At 32.9% G+C, this 12,500-nt stretch overlaps 1 protein-coding gene across 1 annotated transcript in view; it reads right to left on the bottom strand.

The window, feature by feature from the left end:
* Positions 1 to 12,500, bottom strand: part of LOC144956717 (uncharacterized) — a gene marked incomplete in the record, with an annotated part of 39,042 nt that overhangs the window by 24,854 nt on the left and 1,688 nt on the right.

Genomic DNA, 12,500 nt, shown 5'->3' with positions numbered 1-12,500 from the left:
TCAAATAAAAATTTTAAAAATCAATGGAATCTCCATAGAGTCAACATTCTTAAAGTCAACTTCTGCTTAAAATCAACTCGTCTGGTGCGTCCCAAACTTTCTTTCCTTTATCTAAGTCAGTGTGTTCCATTGACAATACAGGTCTCGAAATGAAAAAAAAAAACATGCAGTGGAATCTCCATTAAATCAACACTTTTAAAGTCAACTTCTGCTTTAAATCAACATCTCTAGTGCGTCCCAAACTTTCTTTCCTTTTATCAAAGTGTGTTCAATTGATACGACAGGTCTCAAAACGAAGAAAAAAAAATGCAGCGGAATCTCCATTAAATCAGCACTTTTAAGGTCAACTTCTGCTTAAAATCACTACCTCTAGTGCGTCCCAAACTTTCTTTCCTTTTATCAAAGTGTGTTCAATTGATACGACAGTTCTCAAAACGAAGAAAAAAAATGCAGCGGAATCTCCATTAAATCAGCACTTTTAAGGTCAACTTCTGCTTAAAATCACTACCTCTAGTGCGTTCCAAACTTTCTTTTCTTTATCAAAGTGTGTGTTCCATTGATACGACAGTTCTCAAAATGAAGAAATATGCAGTGGAATCTCCATAAAATTATTAACACTTTTAAAGTCAATTTCTGCTTAAAATCACAAGTCTAGTGCGTCCCAAACTTTCTTTCTTTATCAAATGTGTTCCATGACACTACAGGTCTCGAAATGAAAAAACAAAAACTGCAGTGGAATCTCCATTAGATCAGCACTTTTAAAGTCAACTTCTGCTTAAAATAAACTCCTCTGGTACGTCCCAAACTTTCTTTCCATTTATCAAATTGTGTGTTCCATTGATACGACAGGTCTCAAAATGAAGAAAAAATGCAGTGGAATCTCCATAAAATTAACACTTTTAAAGTCAACTTCTGTGTAAAGTCACCAATTTTGTGAGTCCCAAGCTTCCTTTCTTTTATCTAAGCGTCTTCTACGGAAAATGGATAAAAAGTCATCCAATCTTTTTGGTGGGGGGGGGGGGGGGGGGGCGACGTGGCCGTGTGGTTAAGGCATTGCACTGCGATCCGGAAGGTTCCGCTTTCGAGCCCCGCTTCAGGCACTTTCGTTTGCTTTTTCTTCGTTTGGCAAGATTATTATTAACCCCCACTTTGCTCACGACTTGGACAACATAGGTGATTCCTGTTGACATGAGACATCCTGTTTGATGGATTATCTATATTCCTTCATGGAATGAATGCCTAGGCGATGGGATCTTATGATGCAGCTGTTGCGAATGGGCGTTATATTTAATATAATCTTTCTGGTTCTTCTGCTGAGTTGACTTTATCAGGATTTCACAGCAGATTTTACTGTCTAAGGCATATTTCTGTCACGTGTCGTGTAGTGCTTTCTTCGTGGCCCAAAGACTCGAAGCGGTATTAAGAGTGAGGCGAGACATGGAAAGGGAGAGGAGGGGGGGGGGGTGAGGCAGCGTGGCTCAGCGGTACGGCCTTTGCTTCGTCCCCGAAAAGTACCGTTTGATCACCTGGCGCTGCGCTGTGTGGCCTTGAGCTAGTAACCTCGTCCTAGATCAATTTGCGGCGATGCACTGCGGCTGACACCCGGGTTATTCCGGTCTTCCCTTGGGACAAATTTCCCTTATAGGATGTAGAAAGGGAATTTTTTTTTTCTTTTGATTAAAAAAAAAAAACAGTTGGAGGCTTGTCTTAGTCACCCATTCCATGGTTCCCGATTCAACAGACATTTCTAATCTACTTATGTAATTATTATAATTTTGGTGGATTTGAAAACTTGACTTTCACAATTAACTCCAAGCCACCATTACTGTTTCTAACAATTCTCTGGTTCAACAATGGTCTTATAATTATTTTGTTGTTCGTAAAGCCAGATTAATTCTTTAAACCATTAACATTGTATAAATCAGGTGTTTAGTCATATGCCATGACACTAAAATGGTCCAACTTGATAATGTCAAACACAAAATACCCTTCGTTATGACTGACACACAAAGGACTAATTTCTTATAATAATCGCTGATATTTTAATATTCATAGCATTTCCCTTTTCAAAAAATCATTCATGAATATTCAATAATTATATGTAAATTTTGATATTGTGTCTCTCCGAATCTTTAGACAGAAAGATCAAACTGCGATGCGATGGAGTGTCTAAACATTTACAAAAACTGTATTCTGATTTGTTTATGAAACGAAAGAAAGTAACAAATTATGATTCTACCAATTTTCAACGAAATGACGGGCTGGTGTCAATTTGCTTGCACTCACGCCGAGTACTTCGCTTCTCCCTTTTACTTTCAAAATCGGTATTCTGAATTCTGATTTGTTTATGAAACAAATTAAGAATCTACCAAATTTCCACGAAAGGATGGGCGGGTGTCAGTGTCATTGGTTGCACTTCTGCTCCTCTCTATTACTTTTAATTTCTTACCCAATCATACTGCGATGTGATGGATGTTTAAAGAATACAAAATCAGTATTCTGAATTCTGATTTGTTTATGTAACAAATTACGATTCAAACAAATTTCCACGAAATGATGGGGGGGTGTCAAATTGGTTGCACTTCTGACCTTCTCTATTACTTTCAGTCTTTTACCCAATCAAACTGCGCGATGGATTTCTATTCTGACCTTTACAAAATCGGTATCCCTCATTTGTTTTATTTTTTTAATGAAACGAAAGAAAGTCGAACTATCGCTTGTCCCGGGGCGACGCTCAGTACCAGACAACCCGTGCAAACCGTAGTTCTTGTTCACCATCGAGGGAGTTTGTATTTCTGTGATCTCACAACAACCAACAATGCACAAACTTATTCTTATAGATAGTTCTTAGTTGACGTCACTCGGGTCTTTGTTATTGTTTTTTGCCATCCGCGTTATGAGTAATGCTCACTAAACTGTATTAACCTGACTATAAACGTTCATGGATACACACAGTTTTTGTGTGTTGATCCGTTATACTTCCGGATGGCAATGTTTATGAGCTTCTTAGACAAGCGCATACTATCTATAACTTTGGAGAGAAGAAAACATTTACTTCATAATATAGAGAGAATGAAGTTGACGTCACTCGGGTCTTTGTTTTTTGCCATCCGCGTTTATGAGCACTTCTCACTAAACTGTATTAACCAAACTACAAACGTTTAAGGTTATTAATAGTTTTGTGTGTTGGTCCTTATATTTCTGGATGGCAATGTTGTGAGCTTCTTCGCCAAGCGCATACTATCTATAATTCGATAAACCAAATCGGTGTTTGCTTATTTACAGGTCTGATTACCAAACGCAATTATATGGCCCTTTTCAAATTAAGAAATTAAGGAGCAGGCACTGTGTAAGATAAAGATCTGAACAAGTGTGTATGAAAGGTACCAGACAAAGCAAGAAAGAAAATACAAAAAGTAAACCATCCCAAAAAATCAGTGTATCTCGACAGGGGACCGAACCTGAGACCTTCTGATTTACCGGGCAGACGTGCTACCATTACACGTAATGCAGTGGAGCACGTCTGACCGTAATCAGAATGTCTGAGGGTTTTTCTCTTTATTCCTAGTATTTGTTCGTACCCGACGTCTTTATCCGGGAAAACGGCAGCGGACGGCAGTGCCGGTCGGGGGAGTCAAGTCTCTGGTGGGGTTAGCCCTGAGGCATTTCATTTTAATCCGTCTGTCTGTTGTTGCTGTTTGAAGGGAAATGATTCAAACTTTTTCAGTTTTTTGTTCAGATAGTTAAGAGTTGAAATTTATCAACAGTTAAAGTTTATCAACATTTCAGTTTGGAATTATAACAGGTTTGTTCGTCTGCTAGTCCTTTCCATGTAATCATTGGCCACGATTTTACAATTATTAATGTAGAAAATAATTTTAAAAATCTTGCTGTGAAATTTTAGATAGAGGTATTCGCATTGTTTGATTTTCACGTGTCCTTATCTCATAATAATGTTGTGATTGATCGTGTTAGGCATTACATTGTTTCTTTGGTCCCTGCCGTTATTTATTATTTATCATATATTAATAACAATGATAATAATAATAATAAATAATAATAATAATAATATAATAATAATAATAATAATAATAATAATAATTATGATAATAATAATAATAATAATAATAATAATATAAAAAATAATAAATAATAATAATAATAATAATAATAATAATAATAATAATAATGATAATAATATAATGATAATAATAAAATAATAATAATAATAATAATAATAATAATAATAATAATAATAAAAAAAATAATAAACGTAATAATAATAATAATAAAATAATAATAATAATAATAATAATAATAATAATAATAATAATAATAATAATAATAATGATAATAATATAAATGATAATAATAATAAATAATAAAATAATAATAATAATAATAAATAATAATAATAATAATAATAATAATAATAATAAAATAATAATAAAATAAAACGTAAAAAATAATAATAATAATAATATAATAATAATAATAATAATATAATAATAATAATAATAATAATAATAATAATAATAATAATACATTTCTGTAGCGTCTTGGCATCCACTTAAAAGTGCTCTTTCGGTGCTTTACAATTAACTCAAACGCACAACGACCCACCCAAACCCACCCCCACCCACACACACCACAAACACACAAAAGCACACACATAGCCCACATAAAAAAATTTTATATATATTTAAAATATATATATATAAAATATAATATATATATTTATATATATATATATATAAATTTTAAAAATTTTTGTCGTTGTTTTTTTTTTTTTTTTTTTTTTTTTTTTTTTTTTTTTTTTAATCATTTATAAAAAGCCCTGAAAATAATGTAGTCTTAAGATGCTTCTTCAAAAAATGTTTTGAAACCTCAAGAGCGAATTTTTCTAAAACTAAGAGAGTTCCCCGACGTGGAGCTGTCGTCAAAATTTTTGGTGAAAATTATAAATGCAGTTTTTTATTTCATTATAACACGGTGTTTTTTGAACCCGACAACTTGTTTATGATTATCTAATTTTCTTCATTGAATTCGAGCGAGGATCATCAGTTCCACCGATAGGGATTTGTATAAAGTTTATTTATTATTTTTTTATTTTTTTTATTTACTCATAATATTATATATTATAAAATATATATATAAATATATATATATATATATATATTATTAAAATTATATAATATAATATTTTTTAAATTTTATATATTTTTTTATATAATATATTAATTAAATTTTAAATTTTAAAAATTTTTTATAAAAAATATAATTTTATATATATTATATATATATATATTATATATATTATCAAAATAATTGTTCATCATTTTTAAAACTTATTTTTATACGACCATAGACTATAAAAAATATATTATTTTAGTTTTTTAATCGAGTCTCTTGGTAGCCTCTCAACGTTTCTTCAGCCAAAAACTTTAAAAGACTCAGCTTCAGCTACCTTCAAAGGCTGTGACAGGGGCGTTGGGGGGGGGGGGGGGGGGGGGCAAAAAAAATCTCCCATGCACCGGATTTTGATCTGGTCCCTTTGCGTGTGAAACGAGTGCTCTACCATGAGCCATCGAAGCCCCCCCCCCCCCCCCAAAAAAAAAAAAAAAAAAAAAAAAACAAAAAAAAAAAAAAAAAAAAAAAAAAAAAAAAAAAAAAAAAAAAAAAAAAAAAAAAAAAAAAAAAAGGGGCTATTGCGGGAAAAAAGGGAAAATAAAAAAAAATTTTTATAAATTTTTTCCCAAACCTTTATTTTTTTTTTGTCCCCATCAGCACTAAAAAAAAGAGATTTTTTATCCTTGATGTTTTGTTTCATCGCCCCTAATCTATTCCCTCACTTTATTTGGCTAAAAAAAAATTAATTTTTTTATTTCCTTTTTATTTCTTTTGGGGGGGATGGGTTTTTTTTCCCTTTCCGCAGTGTGACTTCCGCTTTTGAAAAAAAAAATTTAAAAAACCCAAAAACACAAAACACGATCAAATTTTTTTTGGGGGAATTTTTGAAAGAGTAGGCCTTCATTTACCTTTTTCTTCATGACCCATTTTCTTCCCACGTTCCTCGACAAAAGGGAAACAACCCAAGTACTCTTTTAAAATAACCGTAAAAGAAAAAAAAAAACCATACCCCCTTTTTAAACTAACCCAAAATTTTTATACTAATAGTAGTAGTATAGGAAAAACAAAAACCCAGGCCCCCTTCAACGCCTATATTTAACTATAGTAACAAACCCCTTTAATAGAAAAAGAAAAAAAACAACCCCTTTGGGGACTTTCTGAAATCCCTTTCAATTTTTCAATGACAAAAAGGCAGCGGAGAACCAAAAATTGGTCATTTTTAACTTTTTAAACTTTACTTTTCAATCAAGATTTGTTCTACTGTTTTTTAAAAATTTGCTGCAATATTATATTGACGAATTTAAAAAAAAAAACGCTGAAAAAATTTTTCCTTGTGAAAATAAAAATTTGGAAAAATTTTTCACGAGGAGCTTTGGGAAACCCCTTTCCCAAAAAAAAGGGCCTATAAGGAAATTAGAGTAGAAAGTAGTAGTTTTTAAGTAAGTAGTAGAAAGAAATTAAAAGTTTTTAGTAAAAATAGTATGTAGTAGTAGTTTTTAGATAGTAGTAGTTTTTTTTTAGAAAGTAATATAGAAAGTAGTAGTAAAGTAGTATAGTAGTAGGATTTGTTAGATTTGACTATCTAAAAGCATATAAATATCACACTCTACAAACCCCATATCTTATCGTGTTGTTTTTAAACGATAATCAAAAAAATTATAAAAATTAAAATTTATAAACTCCCCCAAACCATCATATCTTGTCGTTTGGGTGTTAAAAACGAGTCACGTGAAAAGAAAGGATTTTAAAAATCTGTGGACGTTAATATTTAATGAACAAAACTTACTATATAACAGACTCAAAGAAGAACAAAACAAAAGCAGGGAAAATTTTTGGGGGCTAAAACCATTTTTGTCTACAGCGAAAACATTTAAAAAACAATAATTCCCCAAAACAAAAAGGGTCAAAATGACGAAAGAAAGTTTTTGGGACGTCTTGTCAAATACTACGACCCCCGAATAATTTTTACAAAAATTTGAAGAAAAACCCAATTTTTGGAAAATTCGATTTTTTTTTTTTTCCAAAAAATTTGCTAAAAAAAATTAAAGTAAAATATTATGTTATTTTTTGGATTTTTCACTGCATTTGACAAATTTGCCCAACAACTTTTCTGTTAAAACCGATTCGAACTTTTTAAAATTGGGGATAAAGGGAAGGGCGCTGAAAAAATTTGAAAACTTACTTAATAAACGCGAAAGTTTGTTGTGGTTAAAAATGTCAAATCACTGATCACCTCTGAAAATTTGGGGAAACCCCAAGGATAATATTGGGGGCCCCCTTTTTTTTACAATCACAGAAACCCCTTGGGTAAATTAAAAATTTTTTTTGATTTTAATTTTAAAAAAACCAAATTTTATGCAGATTTATATCTTCCTTCTCCCCCCTCCCCAAACCATCCTGATACTACTACTTTTTCTTCTACTACACTAATACTACTACACTACTACTATACTCACTAAACACTACTTTCTAACTACTACTACTAATACTACTACAAATAACTACTATTACTACTACACTACTAAAAAAATTCACTAAAATACTAATAAAAAAATACTACTACTACACTACTACACTAATACTACTATTTAAAAAACCAAAAATTCTACTACGCTTTACTACAAAAATTACTAAATACTACTACAATTACTACTACTAAATACCTACTACAAAAAAATACTCTACTACTACTACTACTAAACACTACTAATACTACTAAAACTACTACTACTACTACTACTACTACTACTACTAAAAAAATCTGCTGCTGGGTACTTTCAACAATAACTACAATACTACTAAACTACTACTAATACTACTAATACTACTACTTCACTTTTACTACTAATATTACTACAACTACATTACTAACCCCTACTACTATTTCTACCCCTACTTCACACTACTACTTTTCTTACTCACTACTGTACATCTTTCCCCCAAAAACCCGGTGAAGACAGCTGATTACAAGTGTATTATCGAATCCTTGAACTAAAAAAGCCGAGTAAGGGTTTGTCAAAATACCAAATTTTTTTCTATTTTCCCAAATGCGACCCATGACGTGCTGAATTTTTATCATGATGGTAATGACAGATAACTAAGGTTTTAGAGTAACACAGCTGTGCTTAAAGAAAAAGTGAACCCTTCTCCCGAAACGGGTACATGTCGGGAAGAACTAATGTAATATAGTATTTTTTCCCGAGCCATTAAAAAAATTGAGTCTTGTATTGCGCAATTTCCATAAACGTGCTCAAAGCGGGTTTACAAGGGGGGTTTCCGGGCAAAAGCAACTTTAACATGTAGGGCGGGGCATAACCCTGTTAGGCGATTTTTCAATTTTTCGGGAAAAAAAAAACGCTTTAACCCAGGGACTCTTTTTAAAAACCTAGTAAAGGCGGAAAAATGTAGAAAGGGCCTTTTTCCCAAAGGGCTCAACTATGCCCAAAAAGCGAGGCTCGAACCCAGAACTTCCGATCCGAAAGCGGAGCCTTAAAGAAAAGACCACATAGCCGCACATTAGGGTCATGGAGCGGGGTTTTTCCCAGCTTTTAAAATTTTGGGGGAAAGCCATGTTTTGCGGGAAAGGTGGTTTTTTTGGTATGACACTCACTTTCTGATCGAAATTTCCTATCGATAGCTCCGTTGGGGGAAAGCACTCCCTTCACAAAAAAAGGGGGCGGACGGAGGCACCCGGGTAAAACCCCAAATTTTTTTTCCTTCTACCTTTACCCCCCCCCCCCCCCCCCCCCGCCACCCATCTTGGTTGATTGGGTACTACGGGGTCTTTTTAATCTGGGGGGAAAATTTTTTTGCAATAGTTTTGGGCATCATACCAAAGGGAAGTAAGACATTATTGATATTATTAGCATTTTCTCGCAAAGGGAAAACCCGGGATAAACTCCCCCGGGCTCCCCCGGGCCGAATGCTCTGAGTGACAACTTCTCTCCTTCTTCTTTTTTATTTTTTAGTCTGATTTTTTTAGCTCTATGATGATGTACTATAACCAAAATCCCCACAACAAACCGCAAAACTGTGTGGAACCTTGAAGGGTTTTTAATTTTTTTGTTAATTTAAGTGAGAAAAAAAAAAAAAAAAAATGGCGGGCTAAAAACAAGAAAAAAGAGTTTGATGACGTCAATTTCGTTCCTTCTAGTTTTAAATTTTCAACCCCATATGGACCTTTTTGACCCCTTGTGTTCATTTTCCTGAAAGGGGTCAGTGTGTTCATTTTAATTTTTTGAAAACGCTGTTATTACAATAAACGTGAAAAGCAAAACTATTTTTTATTATTTAAATTGTTTGAAAGGGTTACACGGGGTCGACGTGTTTTTAAAAGGGGACACACAGTGTGCGGTTATAAAAACATTTTGGTGGGGTTTGGGGTAATTGATATAAATTATATATTTACTAAACTTTTTTTCGTGCAAAAAAAACCCCAATAATATAGTACTAGGTGCGCTATGTGGTCTATTTTTATGACACTCGCTTTCGGATGGGAAGGGCCCCCGGGGTTTCGAGCCTCGCTGGGCGCATTGTTGATTCCTTGGAAAAACTCTTTACTCACATTCTCTCAAAAAACTCAGGTGTAAAATGATTAGGGGGGCCGTTAACAGCGTTGTCTTTGCCCGAAAAATTTTTTAATATCGCCAACAGGCGCATGTCCGTCCTACTTGTTAAATTTTGCTGTTGACCAGGCCCCCCTTTTGTAAAGCGCATTGACCCTTTAAGTGGATATTGCGCTATATAAATGCTCAATTTTTAAAAATGTTTTTGGGGGATAAAAAACCCTTACGTAAGGCCGGGTTTCCCCCGGCGGGGTAATATTCACAAATTTTTAAAAGGTGGGAAAAAAATTTTGTTGTCAAAAAAAAACTTTTTCCAAAATTTTACGGGGAAAGGGAAAACCACTATTTATTTGGGGGGATAGTTCATATTTAAAAAATTTGCTTTTTATATTAGCTCTAACCACATTATCGAGCACTTTCTTTTCCTAAAAGAAACCCCCCAAAAAATAAAAAAATTAAAATTTAAAAATATATAAAATATATATAAATAATATATATATATAAAAAAATTTATTAAGTATATATATAATAAAAAAATAAAATTATATAATAATATATATAATATTATATATATATATTTAATGTTGGTGGGTACTTTGTAGGGAAAGAAATGCCGATAAAGGGGGTTAACCCAAAATAGAATGAAAAATTTTTACTCACATTTTTTGTGGCCCAGGGGATTTTGTTTTTGGGGGCCCAACGATTCGCTTCTGTGTCTTAAAACGTGTAAGAACAAAACAACGCCCCCGGCCACAAAAAAATGTGATTTAAAATTTGCATTCTTTTTAAAAAATATATATTTTTTTTTATATAATATAAAAATTAATTTTTATAAAAAAAATTTTTAAAATATATATAAAAAATATTTTATATATTATATATAAAAAAAAAAACCTTTTCAATCGTCCCTTTTGGGGATCACCTTTAGGGTATCTTATTTTTTTGCTAAATAATACATTCTGGGTTTTCAATACAAATTTATTTAAAACCTCGCTCCTGCCCATAATCCAAAAATCTTATGATAAAAAAAAAAATGGGCGTCACTCGAAACTTTTTATTACCTTTTTTCCACTGCTTTTATGATAAATTTTAAATAAACTGTATTAACCAGACTAAAAAAAGCTCAATATTCCAAGTTTTTTGTGTTGTTGTCCTTTTAAATTCCGGAAGGCAAAGTTGTGGCCCTTTTTAGACAAGCGCATAATATTATACATTCTGCTGCCAAAAACTTGAACCACCTCTTTTTTCAATTTTATAGTAAAGCGTTTGGGTAAGAAGCTCACAACAAATTTTCACCCGGGGAAATATAAGGCCCAAAAACACAAAACTTTGTGTAACCTTAAAAATTTATATCGGGTTTAAAACGTTTTTGTGAGATTTACTCAAAAACCGAATGGCAAAAAAAAAATTTTAAAAAAGCCTGAGGACGTCAACTTCGAACTATCTATAAGGGAACCAATTCATTTTTAAATCCTCCGAAGGACTGAATTTCATACCCACTCCAAGGGTTTTGGAACCCGGGGAAAAACAGAAGGTGTGACGTCCGACAATTTTCTGCTATTATAAAAAGCCCTTAAAATTTGATGCTATTTTGAATGTATCGGAATTTCGGTCCCCTTCTTGTGAAGCGAGTGCTCTCCCAAACCCCGAGCTAAAGGGGGCCCCCTTCTGAATTCATATCTAGGGTTTTGTTCATTCCATTTTTTCTTGTCTTATCGCTTATATCGTGTTTTTTAAATTTATTTATTTATTATTTATTTATTTATTTATTTATTTATTTATTTATTTATTTATTTATTCACTCATTCATTTTTTTATTTATTTATTTAATCATTCATTTATTTAATCATTTATTTATTTTTTTATTAAGTGATTAATTAATTACACTTATTTGTTATTTATGCGAGGTGATGCTTTATCTGCTGCTCATTAAAGAAACAAAACAAAAACAAAAAAAAACAAAAACAAAAAAAAAAAAACAAAAAAAAAAAAACACCAAAAAAAAAAACCCCAACAGACAACGAACACCCAACCCTGTTTCTTTACCATAGTTTGTCAAAGTTATATTATTGTGAAGTTAGCTCTTTGTTGTAAGGGTACCGAAAATTTGAGTTATCCCTCTTGGCGAAGAACCCCCCCCCCCCCCCCACTCTGCAGTACTCTGGAAAAACCCATATTTAAACATTTGGCCAAAAACTCGTCCTTCAAATTTTATATCGATCGATTTAAATGACCCTAAATCTTGGAAAAAAAAAAAAGGGTCCCAGGTTTGAGAATTTTGGGGTTTTTTTTTCTTTTGCCAAGATGAGGTCATTTAAAAAATCGATCGATATTTTGAAAGGGGAGTTTTCTGGCCAAATTTCTAAATATTATATTTTTCCCGGAGTACGACAATACTGCGCATGCGTCTGGGTGGAATTTAATTTAAGTTGTCTTGGATCGGGCGGAGACTCTTTCGTAGATTACTCCAGGACTCAATAACTGGTCGTTCGTCTTTGAACTAACTAATTCCCCACCACCTTGTCCTGTTTTGTTTGTGCGGCTTTCTGGTCTTGTGGTCTGAAACTTACTTTCTAAACTGACCCGCACGTCCTCCTGGCTATAATAATTTGGTCTTGTGGGGTGACACTCGCCTTCGGATTGGAAGGTCCAGGTTCGAGTCCCCCCCCCCCCTCCCCTCTCTCTCTCTCTCCTCTCTCTGAGCGCGCATAGACGAGTAATTGGAAAAGGCTCTTATTCACTTCTCTCGCCGTACTCAGGTTGTAAAATGAGTGCGTTCGTTTTACAGCCGTGTCTCTGTAGGAA

The sequence above is a fragment of the Berghia stephanieae genome, chromosome 11, assembly GCF_034508935.2.
Source record: "Berghia stephanieae isolate SIO BIC M18660-M18661 chromosome 11, UCSD_Bste_1.3, whole genome shotgun sequence".
Taxonomy (NCBI): Eukaryota; Metazoa; Mollusca; class Gastropoda; order Nudibranchia; family Aeolidiidae; genus Berghia; species Berghia stephanieae.
Note: the sequence above shows the minus strand (reverse complement) of the source record. Positions and strands in the feature narration are given on the sequence as shown.